General features: G+C 43.8%; 1 protein-coding gene across 2 annotated transcripts in view; it reads left to right on the top strand.

Annotated features, from left to right (window-relative positions):
• The window catches only part of LOC141006021 (LHFPL tetraspan subfamily member 2a protein), a 39646-nt gene that overhangs the window by 9773 nt on the left and 11863 nt on the right, over positions 1 to 18010 (top strand). Inside the window, exon 2 of one of the 2 annotated variants that reach the window (XM_073478103.1) lies at positions 5406 to 5471. The exons of the other annotated variant lie outside the window; for it this stretch is intronic. The gene's annotated coding sequence lies outside the window, so the exon portion shown is untranslated. The remainder of the gene's footprint in view (positions 1 to 5405; positions 5472 to 18010) is intronic. 2 annotated transcript variants of the gene reach the window in all.

The following is an 18010-nucleotide window of genomic DNA, read 5'->3' as shown; positions in this document are numbered from 1 at the left end:
TTTACAGGCAGGACACACACACACACACACACACACACACACACACACACACACACGCATGCATGTAAGCACACACTCACACACACAAGAGGAAATTGGATAGAGTGTGGATAATCATTGCATTAGTGCAGAGTGTGCAATCAGTGTGCGCCTGAGGGAGTAAAACACACCTTGTGTTTTTACTTTACGGTCCTTTTGTGATGGCTCGAGCTGCAGTGTTAAGTGTTTTTTGTGCAAGTGAAGAAGGGGTGTGTGTTTGTGTCGAAGGGAATTAGCGGCTAACTGAGGAGACAGAGCTGGATGTTAGTGGTATGATGTCATCAGAAAGGGACATAATGTCACTGAGGATCGATTTTCATCCACAGATAATCATTTTAAAGAACGCTGAACGCCACCGTTAGCATGTCCAACTGAGAATTTTAGTATTTACAACATTTAATGAGGTAATAATACAAACTTTGTTCCATCAGTGAATAAACAAGCTGTTCTCAGAGGAAATAAGGTCCCAGAACACTGTTTGAAGCTAGAAAGGTGGCAGGGTCCGCCACATATAAACAAAGTAAAACAGTTTAAACTGTGTTGTCCTTTAAGGTCAGTTTGTTTATTCAGTCATGAAAACAAAGAGAGTTTGATTAGTAGTCAGTGAAGATCTTTCTCTGCTCATTAACAAACTACAGACTGCACCTTTAAAGAGGAAGTTGACTGGAAACACAGAAAGGGGAAACACCCCTTCACATAAATCCAAATCTTTGCTAGACTCTTTATTGTGAAGCAGCATTGTTTCTGTGTCTCAGTCGGCATCAACAGACCAAACTCACACCCGAACCCGAAGCGGAAGCTGCACAGGCTCCAGCATCCCGACAGTTTCCCTCTTCTCTTTGAAGAGCTGCTGGCAGAGCGTTCAAAGCTCCTCTGTCTCCACGCTGGCTCCTAAAATAATGTGTGCTAAATGTAATACAGCTGCCCAGCTGAGCGGCAACAGACAATACTCATTATTCTCCAGAACAATAATTGCTTTTATTTATGCTTTTTTATGCCTCACCATTATTCTGCACATTCCTTTCGTTCTACACGACAGAGTCTCGTCTCATCATCGACTGCTGCTTGTTTTTAATTCAACAGGACTGAAAGATATCGTCCCACATGAACCAAACTGGATCCACCGAGCTGCCACTGAGCGGTTTCTGTGGTGCTGATGCAGCAACAGTTTCCTTCTTCTATAAAAATGTTCCAGTGACACACACACACACACACACACACACACACACACACACACACACACACACACACACACACACACAGCTGAGCACAATGATGAGGTCATCGTTGGTCACGTCTGTTTTGTATTGTATCAGACAGCAGCTGCGATGCTCATTCACTTACAGTCTTATTTACACGTTTAGTACAGTATGTATTGTGTTTCTGTGCGCTCCAGAGACAGATGTTCCCTCGTGATCCACATCTGTAAATCACTTTAACATGTTGTGTTTGACCTCTCGGATCAGACAGGTGAGGTCAGGAGACGATCTGTTTTTTGTGCCTCTCACTGCTCTTTAGATGTTTGCTCAGGACTCTGAATCGCTTGTTGAACAGTTAGTTGAAGCATCAGTGATTAGTGTTGCAGAGAGTTGGTGGATGGAGCTGCCTGCTAACACCTGTGTGTGTGTGTGTGTGTGTGTGTGTGTGTGTGTGTGTGTGTGTGTGTGTGTGTGTGTGTGTGTGTGTGTGTTAGCCGGAGGGTCGGAGCTCCTGAGCTGGTTATTTTAATGAGAGCGTCTCTCTGCTCGGCCTCACATGCCTCTCATTACTGCCCGAGAAGAGAAGAAGAGGAGAGAGGAATGAATGTTGAATGTTAAACAGATGCAGACGGCAGAGGAGGACGATTCGTTTTGTCTTTCCTTGCTGCCAGATGTAAATGTTAGTGCTCCGTGTGTCACAGCCTCCAGAGAACCGACCTTTGATTTACACTTTCACTGAACATACTCTGAGATATTGGGAAAGTTTTTTTGCTGAGATTAGAGGACCGATATCACCCTCATGTGTCTGTAACACCTGAAGCTACAGGAGCTATTAATGTTTGCTTCAAACTCGACCTCTCGTCTACGAGTAGATGCACGTTTCCTTTTGCGCGATGATATGAAAAGAAAGTAGTTCCTCCATGAAACTGCTCACAGCAACCTCTGCAGATTACTTTTAATAACCGGGTCAAGATTTCTGGACAGAGACGTTGCTGTCGAGTTATTCAAATGTATTTTTGTTGGCGCTTTGAGCACCACAACACCATCTAGTTCAGTTATATTAAAGAGAAGACAGAGATCTCTACAGCTCACACCAAAACAGTCTAGATGGATGAATATGAAAGCTAATAAGTGTAGTTCCCAAACGTTGAACAGTTGACAACCCACATACTTCCCCTTCCAGCTCTCCTGTTCCCAAAGCCCTTAAATACTTTAAGAAAGAGCCTTTTGTGGTGGGGCAGCAGACATCCCCCAGTCCCACATAATAACCTGCCCCCAGCTGTGGAAGGGTTCAACAGCTCAGCCCCAAACAGCAGCTTCTCACACCGTCTTAACCAGGAGGTTTCCCGAGTTTCACGCCTGCACGGGCTGGATTGTGCCGCTTAGGGAAAATCCCCTCAATTTGTGTATCCACTTCTGTAATTGGAAAAAATGTCCGACAAGAATTTTTTACACTGCAGAGGACGAAACTCAAGAGCGTCAGTGTGAGGACGGACTGTACTGCTGTTGTTCATTCACATGTTACAGCCTGGTTGTTCCTGCTCTTATCTCTGTTTTTAATGAATTTCATGGAATTTATGTGTAAAATTGAGGTTCCTGTTTTCAGCAGATCACAGCGTGAGAAAATGAGTGAGGTGTGAAAGATTGTGATATCTGTCAGGTCTTAATCCTCCAAAAATACGAAGTTATGACTGTTTCATTCGCTGAAAGAGCATCGATTCAGAGTGGCTGGTATGCTGTTTATTAGTGTGGTGATCCCAGTGAAGCTGCTGTGTGTTGTTTCAACATTATTCCAGAGTTTTTGTGGCAAAATGCTGCTTGTTTTTCCACTGTTCATAAACCTTGATTTCACCTTATTTGATTATCTTACATTTCCTTATCAGAGTTTCACTTTACACAAAAACAAAGCTGGTGTTTCGACAGACCTGGAGGCCGTTGTGTCCACACCTGACGTCAGTGTTTGGATTGTGGGTGTTTCAGGTGGAGCGAGGTGTGTGTTGTTGCTGTGTGTAGATTCGATAAGGGATTTGTCGGGAACCTAAACCAGCAGCAGGTACTGGAAAGAGGACTGTTGTTGACCTCCTGAGGACACTCTTGCGATCACTCCGAGTCCATTGATCGATTCAGAGCATTGTCAGCCACAGACACCGTGTCCTTCACTGTCACGTCACCCGTCTATCAGCACAAACTCCACCTGTAACTTCCTCTTGAGATACATCAGCCCGGTATCATCGTCTCATCTGCTCCGTTTCTCCCACAGCAGTTAGTTGAAAGCTCTGCAATCCTGTTAACGTTGTGACTATTGAGCTGACAGTTAACTGAGCTGAGTGCTGCTCTCTCCGGACAGAATCCATTAAAAAGCCTCGACAGAGCCGAGTAAAAGGGACGAGAGTCGGCCATTAGTTAATTATCTACATCCTGACGTATGTGTGCCGTTAGTGTGAAGAGAGTAACATGAAACTGTTTGATCAGTCGCTCTCTGATTAGCTCTAAAGGGAGTGTTGCTTTCCTGCCTCACAGACACTGTGATGAGTTGGATAAAGTATTTGTAATAGTGCTGCTGTTTACTGTTATTAAAGGGGCCGATCGCCTCCACTGACGTCAGAAGAAATCATTACACTTTTAATGAAATTCAAGATTAAAGTGGCACTGATTGATTGTTTGACCACTTGAGGGGGAAGCCGTAAACAAAACACTGGCATTTTATCACGTCATGAAATTGTTGTGGCGAGCTGCTGAGCAAAGATCAGCCCATTAATCATCCAGAGGATCTGTGTTGTTACGACGCTGGAATAAAAAATATTGATATTCAATACCACGGGGAAGAAGATCATTCACTTCTGATAAGTATGTTCCTATCAGCTGAAGCTCTGCCTGTTAGCTCTGAGGAGGATTAGCTTAGCTTTAAGAACTACAGATGGCTGTTAGGTCAACAACAGTTGACTGAGCCGTCTTTTTAAAGCTTCAGTGATGTTGAAACTGTCACCAGCCTCTCCAAACTCTTTATTCAGGTCTGTGTACGTCCTTCAGGGGCTTTACTGAATGTGTCAACTCGCTGTCAGACAGAAGAGAGAGATCAGCTGGTCCAGGCGTAAACTAGTCTCAGATATTCACAATGTGTCCAATATGTACTCTCCTTTTAGCTTATTTAGTTTGAAGCTTTATATGCAACCCAATCACCAGAATACAAGTTGGCTATTAATGTTTTTACAAACCACGGACATGTTGAAACTTCACATTTCTTTATGTGTCAAATTTACAATTATAAAACCAGTTGGTTAGGGTGAGAAAAGATCATGTTTCAGCTTAAAACACCTGATTCTGTCGCCACAAACACAGCTGGAAATGTCCTGAGGTCTAGTTAAAAATATCCAGTGGTTTCATGTTTACACATGTTGAAATGCTGTGCTCGCTCACTAAAACCATCCAGTGGCTTCACGCTGAAAAAATGTAAAAACACCACAGTCCCTCATTCAAATATCCAGTGGCTTCAGGCTCAAACATCTTAAAACTCTGTGGCTCCTCTTGAAAAATATCCAGCGGTTATGAATGTTAAAAACGGTGTCTTGAACAGTGGTCTCTGGCCTGGCAGCCATCAGCTGTCACACCACCATCACCTCCACCTCCCAACGCGAAGTCACATAAACATGTTACGTGAACGTGATGTGACACGTTTTGTAGAAATGATGCTGTAAAATTATTATGAACCAACTCGTATTGAATATCAGTTCGTCTGTGTTGATCAGAGTTAAAATGAGGATGTGGTATTCGTGGTAACTCACAGCACCTTTCTTCACACGGAGCTCATGACTGATCCCACTCGGTGACTTGGTCGACTTATATAACACACAAACAGTGTGTTTTGTTGTGCTGCACATTATGCAACTCGTCCACAGGGACCATCGTAACGTCAGGCGAGGGACGCAGACATCAGCGTTTCTCCTTCTTCTTTCTGTTTTTATGAACATGTGAAACAGTTTAAAGGTTTTCTCCAGGTGTTTCTGCTCCTCTGTCTCAGGTTTAGATGGAAAATACCAAACGAGCAAAAAAGAGAAAAAGATGCTCATTCGGTCGCAGAGCCAACTACGAGTGAGCTGCAGCTCTCTGGAGACGGTGTGGTTTTGTGCTTTGGACTCATCGCTGCTTTTGTTTCTGCTGTCTCTACAGGTTCAGAGACGACTCTGACATCATTTGGATTCAACTGAAGATTTGTCACGAGATTCCACACAGGAGGTTTGTCTTTTAATTTCATCGGTACTGTTCGGTCCAGAATAGATCCTTTTCCTCAGGAGGCCCTTGTGAGTTGTGCAGACTAACCAAACAAACAGAAATGTGGTTTCCTGCTTTTCTTGTTATGATATTATTGGGGTTCCTGGCACCTGTCTGCTACCAGTGGAAACACAAGCCGTTCCCAAGGCCCCTATTGTTCCTGGCAGGTGTTATCTAACACCACTTGGAAACCTTTTCTCTTCTCAGTCGGCTTCTTACCGTGAGCAACTTCTTCCTATTTCTATGTCAACCAAATCTGACTGACTCACATCAGGCCTGCAACTGATGAGTACTTTCATCGTCGATTAATCTGTCAGTTATTTTCTTGATTATTCGGTTAGTTGTTTGGTTTAATTAGAATAATCATTAGTTGCAGCCCTAGTGTACATTTGCAGCCTCTTGTCGCAGGCGTCATGTGTCTCGTTAGTTGGGAAAAGTTAGCTAAAGAGTTGTTTTTCCGTCTTTGGAGGTAATGATCAACAAAAAGCAAAAACTGAATCCTTTACAACTGTGACAATGTTCAGTTTTTATTTAAGATGTTTTAGAGTTTTTGGTTTAATTTGCAGTTCTGATGACTTGTTCCTCATTAACTGGAAGCTGAGTGTGTTTTCCACTTTACTACGCTGTGAATCATCTTTCTCTAAATGATCTTCAACAGTTTCAAGTTCACGCTGTAGTTTGATTGTCTGCCGCGCTGACGGTATATTTATCTGAATGAAGTCGGGGAGGAAGTCGGGGGTGAGCGTGTTTTTCCAATATGGAGGAAAAACAACGCGGGCTGAGAGATAATGAGCGGGACCACCTGTGAAGGTCATTTCAAAGTGGAAAGCCCCCGCTAACATAATAAACAGAAGAAGCGTTTGTCACTTTGCTCCTAAAATAGGGTGACCTCATGATACCGCTCCACTTCCTGTTATCTCACTTTGTCCTCCGGACCGGACAGAATAATAGAAACAGGCTGATAATGAGGCTTCATTTCTGAATAAAATCTATAAACTTCCAACATGTTTCCATACAGCGAGTTAAATCCAGGCTGACTTCAGTTGGTCTGACTCATCTTCTAGTTGATTCTGTTCCATGAAGCTCAGCAGGCTCGGCTAACAGACAGGCTAAAGGTCCGTGACCACAACAATCTCTTGACAACCGCTGAATGATGGACACTGATCCTCTGAGGTCTACTATCTGCTTGTTTTTTATTTGACATCGGGACATCAGAGCGAGGAGGATGTGGGTGATGAAAAACACATTGAATGTTATCGCCTCGGCCAGGAGAAAGAAAAGAGCCACGGTGACGTCACCAGAGCCTTTTTCTGAAAAAGTTGAGATTTTCTACTTGAAGCGCTCTCCAGTGACGCTGGTGCTCAGTGGGAACAATTTAAAAAAAGGTGTGTCTCTGCTCGACCTGACAGACTGCTTATGAATGGCGTACAAACACAGTTATCTTGACTACTTGGACCCGTGTTCAGTCTGGTTGCATGAATTTGAATAAAAAAACCTCATATGTTTTTGTTTTTCATCTGTTGTTATATAATCTCCTCTCAGCTAATTTCTTCCTGCAATATGAAACATGACAGGTTTTATTTTTCCTGCCATGTCGGCTCTGAGTCAGACCTTCTTCCTGTTGTGTCTGCAGGATGCTGCGCTGGTCTCCAGTCTTCAGATCTAATCTGATATTGACCGTTTTTTGTGAGTTTTTCTTCTTTGACTCTTCAACACTCGTCTCTTTGTTCTGAAGTGAAAGCACTTCTCACTTTACTCCCCCGAAACCAGCCCGACAATAGCAGCACGCTTCTTCATTTCTCAGCCTCCCACCTCTTCTTCGTGTCCTCAGCGTCTCCTTTTCAGTTGGCTTCTCCCCTCATTTGTCTCCATCCCTTGTCTCCTTCCTCCTACACATGCCATTAATGTGGTTTGCCAGCAGCCGTGACAGCGGGGATGATATCACTCGATAGTTTTATTATCTGAAACTGGAGAGGGTCCGGTGCCAGCGTTCCTCAGACATGCTTACTTTTGATTCTGAGCAGGGTATCAGGTTTTAGCTCAGAGTGCCCGACAACAGCTCTGCCCCCGGGGGCGTTTGGATAAAACAACCAGCCAGGTCTCAGTTTGCAGGGGAGTTTGTGTCGGAGCCACAGGGAAGTTGGGATTAAACTGAGCACAAAACACAGTGAGAACAATGCTCTTAACCCCCCAGAGAAGACGGTCAAATACCACCAGCTCAGCACAGGCACTGATTTCCTGAGTCTGGCCTGGAAACAGGAGCACGGGGATCTGAAGTGGATGGACTTTCCTCCCGTGACCCCCTGTGTTTATGGTCCCCGGGGCTGTTTGCAGGGCTGAGGTGGGGCTGGAAATGGTTAAGCATAATGGAGACAGTGTTCAGCCTGAGGGCTCCAGACTCTGCAGCTCTGCAGCAGTGGGAAACTGAGGAGAGGGGCTGGGGCTCCTCGGGGCTCCTCGGGGCTCCTCGGTCCATCAACAGTCAGAGGAAATAGGTGTGAAGAATGTAGCTGTTAATTTCTTTACAGTCAGTTTCACCAGTTTTTTGTTCTTACACATTAAATGTGTGAAGAAAGATAACAAAAATAATTTGTAGTCAAACAATTCAAAAACCTGCAAATGTAGAATAACTGGAAGCTGATATTCAGACTTTAAGTTAATAAATCAAGCGCAGCGTTAATGTTTGTTAACAAGATGATACGAGGATCCCTGTGTGACTGAGCCTGCCATGCTCAGTTTATGAAAAATAATTTATATTTAGTCCATTTTTCGTCAAAATCAAACAGCATTTTTCATAATTATATTTTACTTACATTTTTTGGCGGGCCTGGTTAAGTCTGTAAAAGTGAAGTGACCTCTTCAGATGTCTTCTTTAGTCCAACCCGGGACTAACGGGAACGGGTTGGCAGAAGTAATCGATTAATAGACTAATTATGCAGCTCTGTCTCTAACAGAGTAACAGTCTGCAGCCTTTGCTACCTGATGATGCGTTTCCTTGTGAAGAATTTGATTGAGAGTTGATCTGATTGGTTGAAGTCAGCCTGTGATGGTTCATCCAATCACCTGCCAAGTATTACCCTCTCACAAACTGTTTTTGAGGATGACTTCCCAGATGGGTAACAAACCTTCTGTAATGCACTACTTTAGTTAAATATGCATTTAAAGAGGAAGAATTGTTCCACTGGAGTTAAGAAGCCTGGAGGGTTCGATGTTTGCACACAACAAACGGCGCTGATTGTTGCTCTGTTGTTATCGCTCTCTGACATCACCGTGCCTTTGTGATGGATGTTATCTCAGTGTTTTTGGCTCTTTAATCCTCACAGATGCCACACAGACAGAGTCAGACCAGGGAGAAACAAAAACCTGTTTTGTGGCAAACAGCAGAGAACAATCTTTTCACAAGATGGCTGTCCGGTGAGACCCTCCCCGTCTGTCGGCCACCCACTTTGAGGCCCGACTGTGATGTGTCAGATGGTCTTTGTTTTCCATCACCCTCTTAACCCTCGTGGCGTGGGCCCGCCATGCGAGGGCTGTTATGGTCAATATGAGAAGATGAGGGATTGTTGACCTCCGCCTTCGTCCTCAGCTGAAGACTGTGACTCCACCTCAGCCCCCAAACCAGACCGACACACCGTCAGTCCCAGCGTATAAACAGATGTTTCCAGGGGGAACAGTTGACCGCTCACACTGGGATCAAATAGAGGTGTCTACAGGTCCACATGTGTTCATGTGTGCACCGCTACGCTGTGTTTTCATTATGTTCTCTGGATGTATTTAGACTAAAAAACACTCTGGGGATTGGTGAGGTTGTTTTCTTTTTCCCCTCAGACTGCTTGTTTCTCCACAGTTCCTCCAACTTCTCCTCTCAGTCGGAGGTGTTATAAGTCGACAACACTGCCTGTCAGCTCCACACCTCTCGCAGGTGTACTCCCCGCTGACCGCCAGCTGTGGGATCGGTTCAACACTCACGGCTCTGCACCATTATTCCTTCTCCCTCCCTCTCTCTTTCCCACGCTCCCGTCTCACTTCCCCCGGAGCTCAGTGTTGGGATTTCCTCACCTTCAACACATCTGTGTGTTTACGCTCCAGCTGTACTCCAGAGAAAGTTCATAAATTAGCAGATACGCCGCAGAGATGATAACTCTCCCACACTATGCTGAACTACAGCCGCTGCTGACAAGAGGATAACAGATAAAAATGATCTGATGTGGGCTCGCTGGGGAAATGTTTCTGTCTCTTGACCTCAGCTGTCGTATAAAATAAGTGGATCAGTGTCAAATATATGAATAAGATGTTGAGGATGTTGAAGCAGAAAATATTTTATGCAACCTAACAATGAAATATAATCCACTTTAAACACCTTCAACGTTTATGTTAAAATCAAGGAGATGGTACAAGGTAGAACTAAAGCTGGACATCCAAACTTAATACTTTCATAGCGCTGACATGAATGTGTCAAGTTGCAACGATTAATTGATTAGTTGTCAACTATTAAAAGCCAACTATTTTGATAATCGATTAATCTGTTTGAGTAATTGTTTAAAAGAAAAAAAAGTTTCTTTTTTCCCCTCCTCTATGACATTAAACTGAATATCCTTGGGTTGTTGACAAAACAAGACATCTGAGGTCTGTGTAAAGACGTGGTGGAGACAGGTCTCTGTAAAGACGTGATGGAGACAGGTCTGTGTAAAGATGTGATGGAGACAGGTCTGTGTAAAGATGTGATGGAGACAGGTCTGTGTAAAGATGTGATGGAGACAGGTCTCTGTAAAGATGTGATGGAGACAGGTCTGTGTAAAGATGTGATGGAGACAGGTCTCTGTAAAGACGTGATGGAGACAGGTCTCTGTAAAGACGTGGTGGAGACAGGTCTCTGTAAAGACGTGGTGGAGACAGGTGTCTGTAAAGACGTGGTGGAGACAGGTCTCTGTTAAGACGTGATGGAGACAGGTCTCTGTAAAGACGTGGTGGAGACAGGTCTCTGTAAAGATGTGATGGAGACAGGTCTGTGTAAAGATGTGGTGGAGACAGGTCTCTGTAAAGACGCGATGGAGACAGGTCTCTGTAAAGACGTGATGGAGACAGGTCTCTGTAAAGATGTGATGGTGACAGGTCTGTGTAAAGACGTGATGGAGACAGGTCTCTGTAAAGATGTGATGGTGACAGGTCTCTGTAAAGATGTGGTGGAGACTGGTCTCTGTGGGCACAACAGTCTCTGATTTCACATTATTTGACCTGCTTGACTTCCATTTTGTCCATTATTTGTCCATATTGTGTGAGCCTTTTCAAAATCCCCATCGCTAACTCTAACCCGGCTGCTAACAGGATCAACCTAAGCATGTTAGCAGCTCTGATTTTTTCTTTTAGAGGGATAGCTCGCCTCCCCACGTGCAGAGCAAGTTCTCACCAAGTCAATTGTTGCTGCATTTTGGATTTAGCACTGCCCAAGACGACTGTGATTAGTTTAAAGAAATACAAACAGCCAGAGTGTTTTTTCCCCCTGTAACAGAATGAGAATTGGTTGGACAACATTTAAAACAAGAGAACTTTGGCTGTTAAGATGAAGTGAAATAAGGTATTTAAAAAAAGTAATATTTTGGTACAGAAACTTGGGTACAAGTATCAGAAAATGTCCAAAGACACCCAGCCCTACCCAGGCTGCGAGTTAGATGTTAAACATCTGCCTCCATGTGCCTGTTGATGGGCCTTGAAGTGGCCAGATGGTCGTAGCTGCTCCCTCTGTGGGATTCAAACTGAGCTCAGGCTTCTCTGATTGCACTGAGAGGCAAATGTAAAGCAGTGAAGACTCCCCAACATCCGTGTGTCACTGCAGATCTACTTTCAGACTGCGTTGGGACGGAGCTTTTTGTTGGGTGATGTGAAATGACTGACATATTTAGGGTATACTGTTTACATCCATATGCTACGTCTCCTGGTCAAGACATTTGTTTTGCACTCTAGAGAGTTTGTAATCCACATCTGATCCCACCACACACTGAGCTGTCATTATTATTTGCCTCAACTGGAAACTCCATGAGCTCTCGTCAGAGCCAAATGTTCCATCTGTCCGTCCGCGGCTTCCATCTCTTTCCACGGCGGCTTTTAAAAGTGAACCCTGCGTAGCCTCTTTGGGGTGGCTGGATGGTGGAGTGACGTAACACGTTGCAGGCGCAGCTCAGATTGGAAACACGTGGAGATAAAAGCCTCATTGAGATATCTGAGGCCTGTCTGAGAATCACAACACGAGCCAAAATCAAGCATTTGGTTTCTGTAGAATGAAATCGGTTCCTTCCTGACTCAGACGGCTTTATCAAACTCTGGCTTTGGCACACCTGAATGTTCAGGTCACAGGTGCAGAGGCACAGAAACATGCTGTTTGTGTTTTGTCAACTTCGTTTTACGTTATCAAGAAAAGTATATAAAGTCCTGAAAGCCTGCAGCCTGTCAGCACTGTATACGCCCTTTCCCATTTGTACGTACTCTTTGATGTACATTTGAAACAAGACAGGAAGATATAGCATTTAAAATAAACTATCTTCAATGCAAAATGTGTAATTTCTGCCTCTCGGGGTCTCTCCATCAAAACAAAACAAAAGACGTTTGCCGAGTGTTGTCTTGGAGGGAAGAGCCAGACCTTGTGGAGGAATAAACACCCAGAGTCTCATCAGATTCTGCTCTGATCCGGAGACGTTTACTGACGGGAGGAGAGCTCAGAGATTACTTTTTAACTTTTGGGATTAAAAAGTGGATTTATCTTCACTCCTGTTTATCAGCCTGACTGCAGCAGTGATCCGGAGGTGACCTCCATCGTCAGGTGTTTCTGTTCTGTAATGTTGACTGCTGACTGGAGCTGGAGGGGAAATGGACTTTACTTCATGAACGTAACGTTACAGAGAGGAGACAGAGAACCAGAACCAGAACCAGAGTCTCTGCTGAGTGCTGAGTTTAGTCAGAGCTTCACCTGATGAACAGTAAAGTAATCCGACTGTTCGGGGCGAATAAAAACAAATGATCCTGCGGTCAAACTTGCTTCGCTGGTGGTGAACACATCATTAAACAACCACCGTCGCTGATGAAAATCTGTCTTGTTTGCCGATTTCCTTCCTGACTCGCCGGGAAGTTATAGCAACAGACAACCAAATGAAACCATTACCTTGAGGAAACTTGTGGATTTCTGTGGTTTGAACTTTGTTGGAAAGATTTGGGATAATGTAAGAACACAACTCAACAACATATAGACCAAGGTCGAGTCATTTTTGGACATTTTAATACTGATTTCTTACTTATTATATCTTTGAAGCCCCTGGAGCAGTATTAATTGATTTCTCTGGCCACTTGGGGGCAGCGTGATTAGTGCAACTCTGAGTATTTGTGAATAAAAAAACAACAACCAAATCTGAAATCATGATAAATATGAAATTGAATGAAATTGATGACATCACCTTTTTTTCCCAACGAGGCCCACTTCAATCCACTGAGAAGAGTGTTGACAAAAATATCTATCAGCAACTATTTTGATCATTTTTCAAGCAAAAATGCCAAAAACATGTTTTGCCTTTTATTCATGTCTTCCATCCAGTGGCTTTCTGTTATCTGACTGTTGTCAGGTTTCCACCCTGCTTTGCTTCACACTTATCCACCTTCTTCAGCTCCAGATACGAGTGATCCGAGTCTGACAAGAAAAGATGAATTACGCCATCACGCCAGCAGCCAGACTGTACCGAGCGCTCTGTCGAACCTGTATGAATGATGATGCAGCCTGGCATGTGTACATGTGTGTGGACGTGCTGCTGCAGTTACGACTGCTGAGGATCTTCCTCCGCTGTCTCGTCTGATCCTCCGGTCTTTGATGTGAAGGCCTGCGCTGCGTCCGAGCTCCCGAGGCTGCCAACAGAAATCTCCTGCAGCATCTTACAGGCAGCACTGCTGGCTTTCCATTAGTCTGTAAGACGATATGTAGTCAGTGTCGGTCTGATCTGTATCTCTGAATCAAAAACATGATCTGTGAGAACGAGGTCCGCTCAGTCAGCGCTGAGAATAGAAACAGAAAGTGTCGTTGTTACCAGAAGCAAACAGCTAGCGGACAAGCAATATCTTGGTTGTGGCTGGAAATATAAAATCTACGTTTGCCTACTTCAGGCTGAAATCAAAGACCCATTGTTTAAAGAATTATGAGTTGTAAACTGTGAATGTTTGAGAAGAAAAGAAAGACTGACAGGCACAACAATAGTTTCGACGGGGGGATGGGAGTTAGCGATCCGCTAGTTGTTGTTTTGCTGAGAAAAGGCATTTTTGTGATATTCTAGACATTTTGGGGAGACTGTGGCTTTAAAATGGCTCATTAACCTCTTCCCATCCGATTCACAACCACAGGGTGAGGATGAGTCACCGGGATTTATTGGGAACGGGTCAAAGGAGACGTTTTATTAGTCTCAGGATATGTGCATGTGCGCTGGAAGGACCTATTTTTGAACTGTTATGGCTGAACTTCCATTCAGACTGATAAGAAAGGCCTCTTCCTCAGGCTTTTCCACGCTGCCTCGGCCTATCGGCTCCTCTTCCTGTTTGAGTCGGCCCCTTTTTCCGTCTTCATATGGAACTAATTTGTCTCCTCTGTGTGAGCGAAACACAAAAGTCAGACAAACGCTGTGGCTGACTGCACCGTTGGCTCAATGCACCCCAGTGCTGCTGTAAGCAATCCTGGGACACTTTGCTCCCATCAGCCAGAAAGGTAATCCATTAGTCAGACAGTGAACCAGCTGCTCCGTCAGGCAGTTAACCCGGGCATCCAGGCAGCTATCTGATCAGACAGATACTTGTTGAATGAGGGAGGATGATACAGGATCTGCGTGTGATGAGGGTCATGTATTGGGTTTAAGACAACGAGCTTTATGTCTTTGAGTGTGCAGGTTTTACAGCTCTAACCTCAAGTAACCTTTAATGCAGCGTGAAATGACGTGTGAACGTCAAGTAAGTTTAGCTCAGTTTGTTCAGAGGCCGTGTCCTCCACCTGTGGCCCTTTACTGCCAGTGTACCCGCAAATCTACCTTAACTGTAGTCGCCGACACGTCGACTATCATTTATTCATTAAAAAGTTGATATTGATTTTGGGACAATGACTTGTCTTGTTGTTAAACACATCAGATTATATTTACAGTTAGTCAACCCAATCCTGTTGTTAAGTCATATTTAAGGTTCGTGCTATTTACTGAAGTGGTGAATGTTTCTGTTGCGTATGAGCCTCATGAGATCGTAATGATTATTACAGATATGGAGGTGGGCAGTAATGAAGTACAAATACTTCATAACTGTACTTGAGTACATGTTTCAGGTATCTGTACTGTACTTGAGTATCTCTGTGACTTCTCCTCTCTACATCTGAACACAAATATCTGAACTTTCTCCTCCTCACATTTTCAAAACAGGCTTGTTACTTTAGTTTGATGTATTTGAGGAGAATTATGGATTATTTTTATTGTAGAAATGTCCTTCAGAGGGATACTTAATACTTTGAGTGCATTTCAGAGCCTGTACTCTATTACTTTTACTGGAGTAAAGAAGGTGAATCAGTACTTTTACCAGAGTCTGTTTTAACTGAACTTAAAATATCTGAACGTCTACTGGAGGAAACATTGTTTTGTGGAAAAACTTTTTGATTTTGATGGCAAAACACATGAAAAGTGAAGAGTGAAGAGTAGGCGCCATTCAAGTTTGGTACAACTACCTCAGAAGTGTCCTTAAGCAGTGCATGTTCATATAGCTGTTTTGCACTTTGCAGTAAGGTAGCATGCACTTAATGTACAGAATACTTTGAAGAGCACTTGCATGAACTAAAACGAAGACTAATTTAGTCCAATTAAGAACCAAACTAATCCACTTACAAGTCTACCAGAGGTTTATCCAACAACTGTCCGTATTCACAGAAGCATACTTAACTTGTTTTTTGTTGGGGAGGTGAAAAAGCATTTAGGCTGATAATAAGAAGTCGGCCTTGGCTGATTAAAAGTGTGCAGAGAGAAATGAAAACAGAGCGAGGAGGTGAGAGAAACTGAGACCCTCTGCAGCTCCAGCTCTTTGTTATTTTAACCCAGATTCAGCACTGAAATATGGCCACCATGTGGACTCTCTCAAGAAGTGTGGCTCCAGGGTCGGCCTGGCCAATCAGGGGAGACGTGGCGGTCCGGGGAGGAGGGACGTGGGGAGGGTCCGGGAGTCGGAGTCTGAGAGAGAGAGAGGCATTAAAGTGTGTGAGTCAGGGCAGAGAAGCCACATCTCCAGGAGAGCTGGATTACCCACGGACCGATGGAGACAGGTTGGACTGTTGTCTTATCTTCTTTTTTCTTTTCCTGCATTGATCTCACTTTCAGCCCACCGAGGTGACTGCTCGTGTGAACGGCTGTTTCTCGCTGATGTTATAGGATCTAAATATTATGTTTCGGTCTGAATCACAAGCATCAAAGAGCGTCAGGGTGCTGAGCAGATGTGCAGAGGTGTTTGGATAGACTGTCTTCTTTACTGTGGAAAACCTGACTATGAACTTCTTTGTTTCTGACTGCTGTTATTACTGTTGAATTACAATAAGAACAAGACTGGATTTGATTTATTGACGTGGTTGTCACAGACCTCATGAGGAGACTTCTGCCATGTGGTTTGGAGCTGCAACGATCGGTCGATTAAATTAAATGAATCTCTTTCTCAATTTCTCTGATGTCAGCTTGTTAAATATGAATACTTTCTGGTGTTTTCCTCGTCTGTGACAGTAAACTGAAATCATCAGGTTGTGGATAAAACAAGACATTTAAGGACGACGCACTAATCGGCATTTTCTGACATTTTATAGACCGAACAACTAATCGATTAATCCATAAAGTACCCGTTGGCTGCAGCTAACCTAACAGAGCTGTTATTAGACACCAAAGTGTAGTATTTGAGGTCCTCTGTGACCAATCATCTCCTGCATTCCCCCTCAGTAGCTGCGGGGGCTTTTCATTCAAACAGATCCTCTCAGATTATAAGCACTGCCTTTGTTTTAAAATTGCTTTGCTGTTGGGTCACATGAGGCGAGAGACGTGTGGGCTGGAAACGCTGGGAACCCAAAAAACAAGCTGCTTATTTGAGAGTTGAAGAGAGTCCTCCTCACCGGTTGTAGAAGCTCTCCTCTCCGTAAAACCCTCATCCAGCTCTAAACAAACACTCTCCATGGCGACGCGGTGCTCTACTCACGGCATGTCCATAGATATGTAGATTGTTTCCTGTCAGTGGCGGTGTAGAAAGGCGTTTCCTGCTGTGATAAGAGAAAGGCTGAGTGGACACTTTGAACATGAGTTGTGTACTCAGGCTCTTTAGCCTTTATTCCCGGCGTGGCTGCAGAGATGTTGATGTGTGATGAAGTAACTCAACAACATTTTGATGGATTGAAAAGAAACTTGTGTTTCTATTCACGATCCCCAGAGGATGAATCCTACTGACTCTTCCTGTAGTACCATGAGGTTGATATTTTTGTCTTGTAGTGACACAACTTCGGATGGATTAGCATATATTCACAATCCCCAAAGATTGATTTGATTTGAATCTTATTTATGCCTGTGACACTTTGTCGTGTCCTGTGGTCGTCTCACTTGAACTATAGCGACACTTTTGCCCGTGATATCTGATGGTCGTGCTCTGTGTCGTCTACATCCACAAGCTTTCAAAAAACGTTTAGCAAGATGTGAAAAGCTAAATCCAATTGAAAATAGAATGATAATTATAATAACATGATGCTACTGAGTTGGACAAACCGATTACGCCGGCAGCAAGCTATTAGCTTAGCTTCACATAAAGACTCGAAGCAGAGGGGAACAGCTGGTCTGGCTTTCTACGAAGTTCAAAAATGTTTTCCTTTCTTATCTGGTGGCAGACAAAGTAAGATGGCAAACACGAGGTTCATTGGGAACCAGTCTAACGCCGATGATTTCAGTATTCAACGGCCATTTACTTCATAATGACGCGTTAAAACAAAATACTTGTGTATTGCCAGTTAAAGTCGTGAACACTTTGGTTTATGACCTGCAAAACTAAAGACTTTCCCAACAGCCTCGCCTGTACTCGGTGTTTAGAAGCAGACATTATACCTGCTAAACATCGGTGTGTTAGCATTGCGAGCATGTTAGTGTGCTATCATTAGCATTCAGCTCAAAGCACTGTTACGCTGGAGCACAGCTTCACGGTGCCACGAGCGTGACCGCAAACAGAGTCGTGTTTATTTTAGTGTGAATTATTTTGAAATGTCCTCCGACATGTTTAACAAACCGTCGTCAGCGTTCACACATCATTTCACGCTGCATTAAATGGCCGTTATTATTTGAATAATTCTGTTTTACGTTGTGACGATGCTGTGGTTGAGGTCTGGTTCGGTTTAGGCACAAAAAACATGTATAATTAATATTTAATTCTGGCGCCTCGGCTGCACAAATGAAACTACGCATTTTGCAACTCAAACAGACTTGACACTGTGACTTCAC

This window comes from Pagrus major, chromosome 12, assembly GCF_040436345.1.
Source record: "Pagrus major chromosome 12, Pma_NU_1.0".
NCBI classification, from domain to species: Eukaryota; Metazoa; Chordata; class Actinopteri; order Spariformes; family Sparidae; genus Pagrus; species Pagrus major.
The sequence above is the reverse complement of the archived record's forward strand: the minus strand, read 5'-3'. Positions and strand labels throughout refer to the sequence as shown.